Source organism: Atta cephalotes, assembly GCF_000143395.1.
Source record: "Atta cephalotes unplaced genomic scaffold scaffold00025, whole genome shotgun sequence".
NCBI classification, from domain to species: domain Eukaryota; kingdom Metazoa; phylum Arthropoda; class Insecta; order Hymenoptera; family Formicidae; genus Atta; species Atta cephalotes.
The window spans coordinates 2,971,689-2,989,693 of NW_012130089.1; positions in this window are offsets into that span (position 1 = coordinate 2,971,689).

The following is an 18,005-nucleotide window of genomic DNA, read 5'->3' on the forward strand; positions in this document are numbered from 1 at the left end:
TCTATCTCTCTTTCTCTCTGAGAAAGAAGAAAGGAAAGCATCGGGCCCTATCCGTTGGAAAATACGCGCCCCGAATTTACGTGTCCTTACCGCGAGCCATACATATTATTCCAGTTCTGGATGGTTTCCCACTCCCTTCTTTTTCATCCGGAGAAACATCTCGAGAAAATCTCATCCTCCGGACCACCGTCTATCTTACGGAACGTGGCAAGTCTTCTATTATCCACGAAAGATGCAGATGCCATAAGCGAACAAGAATCGGGTCAAACGTAGCAACAATCATGTAAAATGTCTCCTCTCACTTCCTCCGCGAAGACGAAGAGTCTCTCGCCCGCTCACGAAATCACTATTGAATACTCGATGTGCATCTCTTTTTTTCCTCCGAAAACTTCTATATATCAATGATCGCTCTTAAATTTCAACACCCCCATCTCTTTCAAAATATATTTATGCGTGCTTTAATGAAAAAAAAGACTTCGTATTAATTATATGAAAAATTAGTTCTCGATGAAATAAGTTAGTTTTCAAATATAATATATTATAATGTGAACAAAAAATGTCATAGACAAGATTCAATAATGGATAATTTTTTAGCTATGGTGTATCAAAGATAAAATTTGTAATCATAGAACATCTTTGATACAACTCAAGAACCATTATTGAGCCTTGTATCTATGCTATTTTCTGTGTTCGCTATATTATAACACCCTGAAAAAAAAAATGATGTAGATTTAACATCATATGATATAATTTTTACTGTATTAGTATTAGTATTATAACACCAATATGTGGATTCAATATGGGTTTTAAATTCATAATAACATCTTACAATTAGTTTTAATATCAACACGGAGAGAATTATATAGACCATATGGTGTTAAAACGATCATATTTTTTAGAGTAAAAAATATGTGAGAACTAAGTCATTTCATCGGAATCCAATTGTCCCTTTCCCATATAATTAGTATGAGGTTCTTTGTCACTCTGTAAGAAAGAATTTATAAATATATTTCGTGTGTTGAGATACTTCGAAATGTATTTCCTTGAAAAGATTACTTGCATGACATATTAAAGTACAGGAATCGAACATCACTTTGACCAAAAACTGAACTATGCCAACCACAATATTACCTATTATCAGATTTAATTAACACGTGCAGTGATTATGATTTCGTAAAAAGGGAAATCCGGATTATTTATTTAATTGTAAACTGCTAATTGGGACACGATAATATAGCACAGCAGGCAGGGCGTCTCAGCGCCCTGATCAGGACATTAGTTACAACTTAATCCTTCAAGAAGATCTACGAAATCGAGTGTTTTTGAGGTGGACGCCAGGTGCAGTGCTGGATGCGAATAAGAAATGTCCGAGCACCTTCATCGCGAGGCAAGGCAGTGATTGGAACGGCTAAAAGAGAACAACGGTTAGGGACTTCGTTTGATGCGAAATTGCGTGACTGGCCCATTCGTCTCCGGCTTATCCTCTACCACGTGCTCCTCTCGTCTTCCTTATCTGGAAGCACACGCACTTTATCCAATATCGTGGGGTATCTTCAATCCGATGCTTGGCGTGCGAAACCGCATAAAAAACGACGACAAACGATCCGTAACTGACAATGTAAATTTGACATTATCTAATTAAGGTGATTCAATGTAGGTTGAAATAAGCTTAATACGAATTTTCAATATTAATTAAAAATACACATTTCTATGTTTCTCTTTATATTGATATAAAGTATAGTATTTACAAAGAACAATTTTGCTGAAATATCTAAAAATTTAGATATTTTTAGATGCAGATGAAAATAACTTTACTAAAATATAAAAATAATTATGTATTGAAATTCAAACATAATGAGCAAAAAATTATTATATTCTAGTAATCAGCGTACTAATTATTTTCACAGTTCAACAAAATTATTTTTAGATGTGTATCTAGTTAAATTTTTAGATATTTTAGCAAAACCGTTCTTTCTATATACAATTATTGTAAAAAATAATAGAAAAATAAAAGATTAAGTGCCTACCTCATCATTTTTGCAAAATGCTAAATTAATATTAAAAAATTTTGTATGATTCAGTCATTAAATTTCAAACTTAATTGTCAAATTACACCATCATTGCGATGTCTTAGATTTATTCGATTAATGCCTGCTTCTACCTATGCAATTTAATTTCAATCTCGATATAACTAATTCTCCATCTTTTTCTACTTCTAAGAATTAGAAAAAGATAAAGAATAAATTAAACCAAGATTAAAATCAATTTATCATTGGTAGAAACAGACATAAATGAAGTAATATTTTCGATAGTCATTTATTTTTTGGGTCAACCAAAACTCGAATGTGCTTCAGATAAAAAACCAAAGGGGAATTGCCGGACAAAATTGGAACGAGAACGGAGAAAATGAGGTGAAAGAGGGAGTTTGTCGAAAACATCAGGAATGTCCGACGACTAAAAAGGAAATCAAATTTGCTTATGAATGGTGGTGATTAGGACTAATGTTCCCTGATTCAGGCCACGGTATTGTCAAATCTATTCAAAGGTGTCATTGTGATTAAATGGTAGGATGGATTCCCAGGTCAAATCCCATATTCACGAAGAGATTGACGGAGAGGAAAACAATGAAGCTCAATATATAACGGAAAGATTACGCAATATATATTTAAGCGATCTCGAGATATAATTTTTTAAAGTTTTACCCCGATCAACTTATTACGTATCGATTGCGTCTAACGTTGAAAAAAAGTAGCCACCTATATGGGGATTGCCTATAAAAGCCAAACCACAACGGGGCGGACGGAAGGGGATGATCCTGTAAGTACACACAATAATCGATCTATTGAGGATAGAAGACCCGATGGAAGGGTAGTCCCGTCATCCTCCGCTTATTTTTCTAAAGCACACACGTGACCGCGTAACCCAGCATACGTCGCATTTGAATACTCAAATTTGTCACCAATAAAAAAACTGTACGATGCACAGAGGGTTACAGAGAAGCCTCGATTAAATCCAAAATTACGATTCTGTGTGCATTCTCACGTGCGCTGCCCTTTGAATAGCATGCGAGATACAAGTGTCGAGCAGATTATTCGCGCGTGTGCCACGTGTCACTTCTAAGAATATGGATCTCGCACTTAGCCATCGTAAATCCATCCCTCTCCGCCGCACCACCGACGTGGTATCATCTCCAGGAGTACGCCGCTAATAATATTCGCACGACGGTAATAATAATTCCGTGGGATTTGCGCGCAAGTTTACTGATGACTCGCGCGCCTCCGAGAGATAAATTTCGGTACGTGTCCAGAGAAAATGGACTTAACCTTTAATAAAATTGCATCTCACGTATTTTACTTCCCGCGATATTTCTATTGTAGATCATCCGCCATTTCGCCGGCGAATTAGCACGTCCGTGCTGTTTCCCACATGGATCTGTAAATCTATATAACACGGTACACACAAGTGAGAAACGTATAATCGGACCTAGAACACAATAGATCTCGTTCCGCTGCGCATCCGGCATTTCATCTTCCTTTCTTCCATCGCGGAGCATTATCATCGCGGTATCATTTTCCATGGTATCACCGCGGCCGCGGCGCGCAACCCTCCGCCACTCTATGATGATCCCCTTCGGGATCTAAGCTAGAATTGTCGGGAATCCGAGACTATAATAACATAGTAAATCCTATGATGATTTGATAACTCAACCGCCCGCTTCCGAATAATGATACACTTTACGTCCATCGAATTATCATCGTGACGTATCTGATTGTATCTTTAACAATCTTAACGCTCTCTCATTCTCATTCCAACTCAGAGCGAAGACACGTGTTCATCAAGAACCAAGAAATGAAGTGTGTACTGTCAAAGCGTCACGCTGAATAGTCGCCATCAGTCTCCGGGACTGATGACATCGATGAGGAAATCGGTGGTGAACGATACCGAAATCTCAGCAGAGTATCTATCTTTGTGACCCTACGGGAAAAGGGTCGCGAGGAGAACGATACCCCGACGGGGCTGGAGGGGGGCCTAATGACCATTGGCTACAGGGCAAAAACTTAGGCATTATCCCGGCGAGCCCTTCCATTTAACGACGAATTCACTTACACGATCGTGTCCAGATGTTCTCGAAAATGCGGTTTCGAAATCATATATTAGAGCGTGATGTTTTCATAACCGTGAATGACGGAGATGACTGTGTTCTGCTAAAATTGGTAAGTGCTACCTAAGTTAGAAAAATTTATTTTCAGAAGTTGGTTGATAATTGCATACGTGTTTCTTATTTGCTTTTTTTTGTCTCTTCACAAAGAAGAAACATATATAGAAGGACTAAGAAATAATCAAGAATTATCTCGTAATGATTGCAATATATATATATTTATAATCTTTATTTTTTTAATTTGAGAACATGACATACTCACTTGATTATTAAGTATAAGGATGATTGCAAAGTATTTAAAAATTACACTAAATACACACAGGTAGATCTAAAATAATTTTATTGAACCATCAAAATAATTATATAGTATGCTCAAACTGATGAATTAGAATGTTAAATTTTTGCAATATTGCCATTAACGCTTAACGTTCCTTAATGCTTAATTATTTTAGTCTAATAAAATTATTTCCAGATCTGTATATTGTTTATAGAAAATTTTAGATACTTCAGCAATCATTTTTCCCACAATTAAAAATTAAAAGAAAAAGAAAAAAAGAAAGATAAAGATATCGAATTTTTTTATTTAAAAAACGTATTGTATAATCTAAAAGTGTTCCTCATAATCAAACAATATAATCACTCCTTTAGTGCACTCCTTTAGATTAAGTTAAAAAAAAAACTGTGTGTTGACATGTACAAGAAACGTTAAGATCGGAATTTCTTCAATAATAACAATAATGTCTTGAATCCTCGCGCTTCATCGTCCGCGAGATAGGCATCCAAGTTACGGAGATGTTCGCGATCACAGCCGAGTCACCTAATTCTCCAGGAGATTCGAGAGATCGCGCGGTCATTACCGTTGATTACCGTCGTTACCATCAAATTACCGGACTCGAGCGCAACGAAATCGTCCGCCAGCATGTGGGTGCGAAGCAAGCGGAAAAAAGTTACTATAGCAGAATACGGGCAGCGGGAGAAGTGGGCAAAGGTGGTGCAGAGTAGGAGGCAGGCGGCGGCGTTGTAGTACGCGAGATCTCGTTAAAAGTGTCCTCTAGCTGCCGACCTTCTGCGCGCGAGTTCCGATGGGAGAGGGAGGAAAAAAAGAGAGGAAAAATATAACGGCCAAAGGAAAAGAAATTAGAAGGGGATTGATCGTTCATTAAGCAACTCGGCGAAACCTTAAAAGCTCGATTACCGGGCTTTATCGCGTCGTAGGCCGACCACGGGCTACGACAATCCAGTCAATCATGGAAAACAGATTTTATGTTCAATTATGAGGATGTATGGCAGTGGCAGTGGCTCCAGGCTGGAACGTAGCAGCAAAATATGATCCAGCACACTATCGGGATGTATATGGATCATCGAGGGTTTAGTGGGCCCTAAAAATCCCAATTTAGATTTTACGAACGTCTCGGCGCCGAGGTTCGTGATTTGCCAATTGCGTCGGCGGTGACATTTCTATCCACTCCACGGAAAGTAGTCGAAATCATGATGCTTTTACGCGATGATTTTATGTTACTATATCCTGCGCGTTTATGATCTATAGAACCGCGGGGTGCCAAGCTTGCACGAGAATTACGCGTGCGTTAGGATAATCCTAGATTAACCACAGTTCCCATTAACTTTTACCGTGGGTCGTCATATCTATTATGAATTATCCTAGAAATATAAGTCGTCGCGGGTGTGATATCTAAGTAAAATTTACGCTCGGATTATTTCTCGCTCGTTCATGTTACGTATTTCAGCGAATTTTTCGTGCGCAAAGGAAGAAGAAAGAGAGAAAGTTTAGTAACCTTAGAATAGGCAACGCAGCTCTCCTGCAGAATACGTAAAAATGTTTCTTTTCGTTTGCAACACTCAAGGCGTAATAATGAAGGCCGAGTTCGCTCGTGGAAAAAGTGCGAAATGCAAGTAACTCGGACTATTCATAGACTCGTATTGCGGCGGCAGAATAGACGGTTCGAAAGCGCCCAGTACTAGGAGAGCGCGAACCTAACCAACCAACCAACCGACCGACCGACCGACCGACCAACCCCTCCGCCCACGTCAGGCTGGGGGTGGCGTAATACTCGAGGAGGAGAACCGTGTGTATCGACCACTGACGTCATTCATCCCCACTAAACTACGTCACATATACCCTGCTGCTTCGCCGTCGGCGAGGCAGTGATGGTAGTAGTGGTTGACGCAGTGCCGTAGCGAGTTTTTGAAATGGGGTTGTACAGGGTGGGGATTTAGAATCTTAAACTGAGCGATGATCCCCGCGCTTTTATTGCGGATTTACAGCACGTTTACTATAAACCCGATTATTCGTGTGATTTGACAGACATCAATTTTTACTTATGCCACATGCGACAAGAGATAGAAAGCTCAGCGAAAATCCGATGGCCGATAGTTATACGAAATCACGCATTAACGCCTTCAGGTTGGCTGACGGGATTATGCTACTCGTCGTTTTATAGCGCCAGAGTTTCGCCAGAGAAGAGTTTCGTTTCAATGATCCTTTTTAAGGATAGTAAACTCGTGGAGAGTGACGAATCGTACGACAGTTATGCGTCATTTGATGCTCCGCTTTTCGCTGCATGTTGGTGATATAACCATGGTACATATGTTTGTAGAAAGAGAACCTGTACTTGCAGATGCAACGTTTCAGTACAAAGAGAGACGTATGTTTGCCTTAATAACCGCGCGAATATTGTGTGCCATAATAGAGACGCTACAAATGATAGCTAACGTTCCAGGAGAAATCTAATTTAGGGAAGCAATTGTTACATCCACTTTCGCGAGCTTCCAGCGGAACGTGTAAAATAATAAAAAGTTTCTATGTGACAACGCATGAAAAGTTTTATACATAAATTAATAACGCGTGTACTTATCTTATTCTCAGAGAGATAATTTCCCTGATCTCCCTGAGCAAAGTCTCCTTTGATAAATCGCGCAGTCGTTCTCAGGGACATACTTAAGTGATTATATAAGTTCTGATAATAACAAAGATAAAGGTTAAGAATGTCGAAGGTGCGGGAGGTGCGAGAGCACTACGATACCACGGCCCTGAACCCGAGGGAGCTTGAGTGCAAAAGTATTGATCGACTTCATCCCCACTCGCATCTACCCCCACTGCGTTCGTCGTCGTCGTCGTACCTTCCCGCCGTAGTTTCTCTCCGCATTTTACCACCCTTCGTCGCCCTTTCCCGCCCTTTCTGCCGCACGCGAGAGGAAGAAGGACAGACACAAGCGCAGCCGCGAGGGAACTGAAGGGAGAGGAGTGATTCGACTTGACGAGGGGGCGAGCGCGGGAAAATTCGCCCTCCATTTTTCTCGCAGGACAGCAACACCGACGCGAACCCTTCTCCGATGCAAGGAAAGGGCTGGGTTCTCTTTTGTTTCTCCTCGCTTCGTTTGTTTTGCTCATTATCCGTCTCTCAGATCGTCGATATTCCATTACGTCCGGCGGCTTCCGAGAGAAAACAATTAAGACGCGGCTGGTGTATGAATCTTCGCGCTTTTTATCGCTCAAATCGAATCGAACGCCGATGAAAAGTGGTCTAGTTTAAATGTAGCAGAAATGAGACACAGAAAATATGCATACGTGAGATATCTAATATTGTATTTATCTCTGCAATCAAAAGTTCGTTGTGATATGTCATAAATTTTATGAAGCCGTTTCCCTAAAAAGATTAATCAATAATTTTCTAATAATTCTTAATGCGTAGCATTGTTTTTCATCTTTCAAGAGCATCAAATTATAACTTCTTTAATGGGTAAATAGTAATTAACACATTCTCAGTCACCGTTTCAAAGTGGATGTTCCCTAAGTATTACAGTTTCCTTTCAAATTACGTCTCTCAATAAACCGAAGTGACGCTTATCAAGATACGGATAAATAGACGCTAGCAGATATTTCAGAGACAGGCGACAACTTCATTATCGCAGTCCGTGTCGTTATAAATCGCCACAGTAATCTACGAGGCAATTCGCTTTGTGGACCGTTCTTCCCGTTAGAGCTCATTAGTAATCGTTGAATCCACATAGTTCACCCTTATTACATTGTAAATGTACTACCCGGAATGGCACGTGAACCACATGCGACACGTGTCGCAATGCCGTGATGGCGCGGTTCCGCTTGATTTCCTCCACTTCTATCGTATGTTTTTTTCCCCCCCTCGTTCCTAATTACCGCGATTTAAGTGTCCTCACATCACGCAACGCATCGCTCAGTGCGTTTGCGCGAATGCATCTAGCTGCATCATGAAAAAGACACGCACGAGCTTAACGAGTGAATTTTGTTTATTTTCTTGTGTGCAAAAATCGAGATATCCGGTATGCGATAAGATTAAATAGATATTGAAGCGTGGATTACCGGTGATCGATCGCGCTAAGAATAATGGGAAAGCTTCACGAATAAACGAAGCGATTTCCGAGTTGCAGGAACTCGAAATGTATTCGCTTGCATATTCACGCAGCGTATATTACAACATTTCTTGATCACGATAATGTGATACCGAGCGCTATCGCATCGGCGAGTGCATTATTCAAAAGTACCTCCATACAAAGCTACGATGCATCCCGGCCTAGGTCTTCCTCCTGATACATCGTCGCTCTTTATAATGCGACATGTTATTATTTATTGTATTATGTTATGGCGCATTATATCCTTTGTGCGTTATTAATACCCAGATCGAACTGACCCGCCGCCATATTAGCAGAGAGAAGGGAAGGAAGAAAATCGGGTTACAGAATTGAAAATTGAGGAACTGATATGCATTATACGAATATTTCCAATGAATTTTGCATCATAATCTCAGCGAAACAACAGAATCACCAAGACATTCTATTATATGTGAATATTTCTGCAAGACTAGGCCGGATTGGAAAAGTTACTTTATAAAAATAATTCATTATCGTTATTGTTTTTTTTCGAAAAAATACATTTACTGGTTACTGATTTAAAGTAACTTGTTACTGTTTAAAAAACTGTTATTCAAAAATTCAAAAATAAATCGATATAATTTCCATTACTTTTTCGCCGAATTTTGAATCTTTTCTTTAGAGTAGCATCCAATTATTTATGTTGCTAATTGACCAGTTCAACATAGAGATTTCATAGAGATTATTGTTAATTATAACACGGTCAAACTCTTATTACAATTATTAATAATTTCCTTCTTTTAAATTCGCTTATGCACACACACACACACACATACACACACACACACACGCACGCACGCACGCACGCACGCACGCACGCACGCACGCGCACACACACACATTATATGTACAAAATAACGATAAAAATAACGATTATATTCATTACACTGAAAAAAATTTCTAATTGAAAATGAACAAAGCAGAAGATTCTGAACATATCAATTAGAATTCTGATTATCTTTCAGCTAGAATTAAGCTAAGTATAGATTCAACCAAAAATTCTGATTTTCCATTTTTAATCAGAATTCCAATTAATGCAACCAGACTCTTTTTCCATCATTATTCAAAAATGTAACTAGGTAACTACATTACTATTACTATTAATAAAAAATATAATATTACTAAACGTTACTAAAAACATTTGTTTTTATTGTAACAATAATGACATTACAAGTAACGCGTTACTTCACAATCTTAATCGTATTGTTTATAATTCTAGAACGCACAAAAAAATATTTTTCAAAATTGCATCTATTATTCAACGAGAAAATATAATTAATGCAAAAAACAATTAAAAGGTTGGCATGTTAATTGTTAATATTTCTCTTAGTTGATACTTTCATTAATAAAGAATACTTTCATTAATAAATCATATATGTTATTTGTATAGTGTTTTTCCATGTAATAACTGTGATAATTAGCAAAGTAAATCGTATCATGTTATTTATCATACAGAATGAGAAAAGAGCGAGGAAAAGATCCAAAGGGGCGGAGAAATGCTTTTGTCCCTTAGATGAAATATTTCCGATGACTCGTGCAAAAGAGTACGGCACGAAGTAGAATGAAGTGGAATAGCACTTCATCGCGGGTGGATAGATCGACAAAGCTATAACAGTAACCATAACAATGGAACCTGGAGGGTATCTACGATTTTTCGAGGTATCGTTTTTTTCCGCGTGCGTAAGGACAGTAGAAAAAAGCCATCGCCAGAGAAACAACTATACACAACTACACAAATACACACCTATAAGTCGTGAGTGACGTCTAATATTATCTGATGAAATCCTTATAATATCGGAATAAAATCAAAATTGTATTGGATTCTGCCCACGGAATTGATTGTTAAGATTTATTATGCGAGTGAGGGTATCTAGGACATGAGCGTATCCAGAGAAGAAAGGAGGTTCAATCCTATCCCCGGAAAAAATTGTCGCACAATTCTTCAATTTATAAATTTTATTACATGATCTTTTTTACCTCATTTATCGCATTCCTCATTTTTTTACTTAACTTTAATTTAATATCACATTTTTATTAATATTCACACACACAGTAATGTTTCTTATACAAGAGATCTTTCTGTCCTTTTTATTTAATTTCTTTCCCTATCAAACTTCATTATGAATATTTTATATGCAATAATAATGGCAATATTATACTTCGTTTTCATAATAATAATAACTGTATAATAATAACTATATTTTCATCAGGAAAAAAGAAAACAATATTAACAAAGAATCTTTCCAAAAAAATAAAATTTCTTATAAAATTTAATATTTTCTCATTGAAAATCAGAAATAAAAAGAAGACATTCTAAGCTGTCTGTCTAAAAAATAATTCATTAACAAAAAAAACTGTTATTTATATGATAATAGAATTGATAAAAACCTTCCGTGAAAAAAATGTAAATACGCCCATGATACCTTATAAATTTACTAAATACATACATTGTTAAATCTATAGTGTCAAATTTAACTTAATGTGAGTCACCACTGCTCCTATTAAATTGTATAATTATTTTATACTAAAACGATAATTCAGTTTTACACTATATTATATCAATTTAATATTATATATCAAATTGACACTGCGTAGTGTCGAATATAACCATTATTTTATAGTATAAAATAACGATACAATTGAGTAGAAGCAATGGTGACTCACATTAAGTTAAATTTAACACCATAGATACCATAACAGTGTATAAATGCTAATATCTATACATATTATTATATCTAGCACAAAGTTTCACAATTTGAAAAAGTGCATTTATCTTTATCTAAACACGGAAAAAAAGATTAGCTGCCACAGTTAAATTTGGCAGCGAATTCAGTAGCATTATATGGATATCTAACGTCGTGTCAGCGAGGTCTGATTTCCATTAGAGATCTAAATACATGTATTAATCATTGTAACAGACAAGCATTTCGCTATTATGTCGATGTATTGATCATTGCAACAAACGTTTTCTGTATAGCAGACAATTTTGTAGTTTCAACAACCATATTCTGTGTATAGAGACAATTTTCTTTTACATGGACATATCCAATAATTATTTATGACAACTAACTTCATATTACTAAATAAATTGATCTGTAACAGACATGCATACTTTGATATTACGTTCTTATATTAGTTATAGCAACAAATTCTCTGTATGTATCAGCAAATTTCATAGCTATAGTAGCTAATGCAATTTCAGCTAATTAGAATTAACTGTAATCAGAAACTTTTTTTTCCCGTGGAGGATGTAGACACTATCTTGTCTACTTATCAATCCTTATTCACTTGTAAATCATCAAAGAGAATAATGAAAATTGAGATATAATGTTATTAAAATGTCTAGAATCATTTCACATGAATAATTACATTAAAAAAAATCTCACGAGAGTAATGTAGGGTTAAGATTCATTAGTCATCCTCCGCAAGAAGAAGAGTTCGTACGATTAAGTATGGGTGTATACATATCGCGAGATAAACAGCTCGTCGAAAACCATAACGCACGAATTGTCGAGAAGTTTCGCGAACGTTTTCGTAAATTTCGTAAATTTCCCAGCGTGAAATATACCCTTTTTACCGTATCTACGGCTCTGAACAGCTTTAATTTCGTTAAGAGCACTCGTGAGGTACCTCGATAAATTCCTGCGGCACCCTGTAAACTTTTAAAGAGAATTTTGAGGGGGAGAAGAGTCTGATCCTCTCGTGGATCAGGCGGCAGCTGATGTAGAGCGACGCGAAAACAACGCTCTCGCCTCTTTCTTCTCAGTAAAAATAGAAAAGATTTGGTCACGTGCGAAACGTCAATCAGTCCGTCACGTCGAAATAGAACGAGAAATGAAAATTGGTCCGTGACTACTTAGACTTTGTGTGTGTGTGTGTGTGCGTGCGTGCGTGCGTACGTGCGTGCGTGCGTATGTGTGTGTGTGTGTGTGTGTGTGTGTGTGTGTGTGTGTGTGTGTGTGTGTGTGTGTGTGTGTGTGTGTGTGTGTGTGTGTGTGTGTGTCCATTTTTACTTTTTAGAAAGTATATTAAAAAAATATAATTTCAATTAATAAATTTGTATAAGGGCTAAATGAGCCAATGCACGTTGTCGGTGCAAAATAATATATATAAATAACAATACAAATTATAACAATCTTCCAAACGTTTCGGTTCTCAATGGAACCATCTTCAGTGGATATTTAACTTACATTACAAATGTTCTTATCATCTTATGCGTCATTAGATTAATGAAAAAATTCGTCGCAATTTATGCATTCGGAGTGATTTCCACTAAATCGAGTGACCTTGTGTAAATTATAGAGATTTTGACTTAGACATTTGAGAATTGCCACCGACTCAAAAAAAACGTTTACATGTTAACAGATTATAAAACTAATTCGAAATCCTATATAATATATAATTTTAATTTTGAGTGCGAATCATACCTACATTGTTAAATTTATAATGTCGAATTATAGGTACTCAGTGTATTATTTCCTAATTTTTATAAATTGCTATTGCTTCTATATATCGTTGATTTAACTACCACAATATAGTTAAACAATTTAACTCAGAAAATGTATTTGACTCAAATTTAATTTATTATTTATTAAATGAATATATAACAAGAAAAGAAAGAAAGCTTTTAACAAAATTGGATCTTAAGTACTTTAAATAATTCTATGTGAATTTATATACTACCTGTGTAGTCATTTAAATTGCGCGCCGAATTCAATCTTCGATTTTCGAAATACAAACAGATCGAACTACAATAATAATAAAATTATTTACATATTTTAAATTTATCCAGCATTACTGAGATCTTTATAATATCATAAGCAACAAAATGAATAAATTGCTTAACAATTTAAATTACTATTACTACTATAATTCAATCGATTTACGTAATTCATCAATAGATTTAAGACCGAAAACTAAAGCAAGCAATTTAAATGACTACATAGGTAATATATTCACATAGAATTCTTTAAAGCATCTAAAATCCAGTTTCGACTGTTAAAGGCTTTCTTTCCTTTCTTGTTATGTTCACATGTACGGTCCTAGAAACTCTTTGCTAAATGTATATGTTAATAATGTATATGTTAATGGACTAAGTTTACTAATATGGAATAAGTTTATTTTGAAACTAATCACAGAAATGGATTGATTTATATTTTAACACACATGGAAGTTAGAAAAAAATAAAATTTTAATATTGGGTCGTCCGGAAAGTTCGTGCCGCAAAAGATTTAAACTTAATAAATGAAATTAAAAATTTAAATCTGCGTTTCAATTTTCCTTCAAAATCGGCACGAACTTTCCGGACGACCCAATATAATACAAGAGATTACTTACTATTGCTCTTTTGATATGGAATATCAATATATTAGAGATCTAGCAGTATATTAGAGAGTTTGGTTACGATCAATTTTGTCAAAATCTTACAAGAGAGAAATGTTTATAACTGCCTCTCTGCATATATATATACTATCTCATTTTAAAGTATAAGTTAAAGTAATTTATTTCGCGATAAATTCAGTTATTGCCAGAAATGGAAAAAATATACAAAAGAAATAATCATATGCTTTATTAATGAAAATTATTCTCATCCTCTGTAAAACGTTAATAGTTAACATTGTGTTAACACTTTAATTATTTTCCTACATCACACTTATATTTTATTTTACAAGTAATATCTATATTTCTCTTTCGAACGATTTTGATAAAATTACTCGTGGTCAGATGTCTGTTGTAGGACTTTCACTCGTACAAAAGTTATGCCAAACAAGAAAAATAAATAAGTATACGTTGCGCTAAACCGAATCATTTAACAAAGACAATAAATAGTTTCACGAAGGAATTGCGAACGTATCTTCGCATGTGCAAAACTGTAAAGCGGTGAAATGTACAGTGAAGAGAGCGGAATAAAATGCGAGCGAAAATGAAGAGACGGAAACGCGCACCGCTGCCACTTCGATAGGATCGTTAAAATTAACGAGCGTGTTCCAGCTCCTTGAAAGTGTCGCGTGCTTCTCTTTTTCTCGTACACCAAACGACCATTCGGCAAGTAAGTCATTTTCGGGGATGCGGGATATATGTTGAGCGAGGCAGAGAGAGTAATGTCACACCAATGATATCAAGACTGTTAAATCCGGCATTTTCAAAGATTATAGATACAATCTTAGATACAATGTAAACTTCATGACATGCGATTTTATACAAGTAGGCAGGTAAACACATATGCGCAAATACCGTAACATCGAAACGCTGGAAGTGCACCGTCACTGAGAATGTTAATTCGATGCAACGTCCAGGTATGCGTTAACGTTGAAGCAACGCGGCACAACGCGTTTCCTACAAAGTGTCGACTTCCCGCGGAATGCCTTAGAGCTATAATCTTGCTGCAGTTTATGTAACAAACAGAAATCATCTATTGGCGTGTTATAGTCGCATTGAAGTTAGTTTTAATAATCTGTGCGCGACTTCCTTGAAACATAATTCGTATGCGTGAATACGTTTAGTCAAATCTCTTCATTCAACGCATACGAACAGTAATGCATAAAGAACAATATAATTTATATTGTTCGTTAACCTTTAAGTAGGTAGGTAATTTAATGATATGCAAGCTAGGCAAGGTGCTCAAAACGTCTCAACAATTTTTTTATTTTATAATTATATTCTTTATTAGTATATTATGTTATAGTTATAGTTACATTATATATATCCTTATGATAAAGAAATGTAAAAATAATAAACTTTACGACTTCTAAGCACCTGGATAATACCTTTTATTTTCCTTTTCCAGAACAATGTTCTAAAGAAAACTATATCTGAAGTGCTGTGGCCATACCATCTATTCACTTAAAGGTTAAAAATTCCGGCGCTTTACTGGAGCATTCTCATAACGCGTACTGCTTTCGCAATATCAATAAAAAAGCAAAGTCTCTTCGCGATAGCGTACTTTAGATACGGTAAAATCGCGTCGAATTGTGAGTACAGTAGATTACAATAACTCACAATTATTTTACACAAACGCGAAATTCCTTGCGGTACTCAGAGTAGTTTACTGCAAGAAAATTTATAATGCATCTATCGAAAATAATAATACACAAAAAGAGAATGATTGTTGGAGTGAAAATTTAGATGAATACAAATTTGAAAATAATTTTGTTGAACTATCTATATATATATATAAAATAATTATGTTGGACGCCCAAATATTAATAATGCTGCAAAAAATTTTGACATTTTAGCAATTATTTTGAGCATTCTATATAATTATTTTAATAATTCAATAAAATTTTCAGAAATTTTCATTGTATAACTAAAATTTTAGATTCTTTAACAAAATTATTTCTTCAATACATAAACCACATTTTCGAATTAGATTTTTGGAGTTAATACGAAACATCCTTTGTATAGTCAACTGATTTTTATCATCGCGTATGTTACATCAATTTCTTATAATATTTATAGATGGGGGTTAGAGGCTACGTTCTCTCGAAAACCTAACGATCCATGTGCGTAAAACGAGACTACCCCTACGTCAGTTGGAAATCCCCACAAATTAGGGTGCACGCAACCGAAGAAAATGTATGTGCACATGTGACGGTAGATACACATTAAAAAAAACATTTTGTATTTGTGTTAAAAAACAGTCGATTCAAGTTCTAATTAAATTTTATGTTAAGTTGACATTCAATATTTCTTAATGTTAAAATAATATAACTAGATATGAGCAAATGAACAAATAATAAAAATGTTTTTTAAAATGTAAATTCTAAGATAAATAAATAAAATGTGTTAATTTAATATTATAAATATTAATTTTAAAGAAAATGTGATTGCTTACAAATTGTCAATGTTAAGCTTTTTGTATTAATTTTTTAAATGATATGTTACTTTCTAACATATTCATCATCTGTTAGATTTAATATAAATTTTATAACAATATATCAGGTCGCAATGAGAAACGATTGTATTACGGGAAAAGGTCCATTTTTATAAGCGTATTACATACACGCATTTTTATTCTGTATACCCTGCTCACGAGTTCAGATTATCGATTCGACGTTCGGGTCCGAGTCTGATATACCTGAAAGATTTATATCTTTTTTCTTCGCCTTATGTTAAGAAATAACAAAGGGAATTATGGCGGCAAATGCCATGTGACTATCTGAAATGACCCTTCATGAAGTTACGAACTTATCTCAAGAAAATTAAGGCGCGCACATAAATGTATGAACAAAGAACAGAGAACGTGATATTTATATTTAGTATTTAAAAAGCGAAATTGAACATCTCTAATTATCTATAATGAGAATCAAACTCTTCGTTAATCTCGTAGCTGCACTCTAAAAAATATCGATATGGATTTAACATCATGCGGTATCTAAAAAATACTATGTTGGTGATTAATATTAATTAACATAACGAGAATTACACAGATACATATAATGTTAAATCTATATCAATATTTTTTAGATTTTAGAGTTTTTTCATTCGTCGCGATGTCGCTTCTTTGCGAGTTAAATATATAAAGAATACAATTCATCTGTAATTCCAACAAAAGAAGAACACGTTCTCTCGTATCTGACGTTCTGCAGATTTAGAGATAATTTATAATACTTCAGAGTTGCTATAATTCCTGAATTATCAAGAGTAAGATCTTCGTGAACCGATGTTGTAAAAATCGCGACAAAATTGTATCGCGCTCTCGTGAATACGTTCACAAATTTAACAAATCGAGAAACAGCACATCTAAAATTCCGAAAATCTAAATTTCAACCTTTACATTTCAAATATGCGGCAAAAGAAACGATAAATATCGATTCGAAGGCAATTTAATCGCGAAGATGGAAGAAGAGAGAATCGCGACGTTAAAGGGCCATCGGGACTGTTTCTTTCAGCGATTCGACACAAAGCACTCAGCATTGTTCACTCCATGCAGCTAAAAGCATTCCAAAGCGAGGGCAAAACGTACGCGAAGGGAAGCGCCCAGTGTATGTAGGTTAAAATTCTGTTGATGTACAGCTCACACGTGAAATCACCTTTTCCTTCGTCCATGTAACGTCATCTTCTCTCTTCTCTCTTTACACGCGCGTATATACGTGGTCCTCTCGTTTCTTTTCTTTCTTTCTTTCTTTTTTTTTTTACATCGTCGGCTTCTCGTGCCTCTGAAACGACGGGAACCAAATGGTGGGGTTAATGCGAGTACACGCCACGGGGTGTCGACCAATTTCCGGGTTCAACTAACGCACTTATCAGACAGCCAGAAAGGATCTTGAGAGGAAGACCTGAGGGGAGGAAAAATAATTGAGACGTCCCTCTCTCGTCACGGTCAGAAAAAGCGACGAGGTTGCAAGGAAGGAGCAGCGCGGTAAAAAGTAAAATGAATTTTAATTTTCTTCTATAATCACGAGCGTACGCATCCTAATTC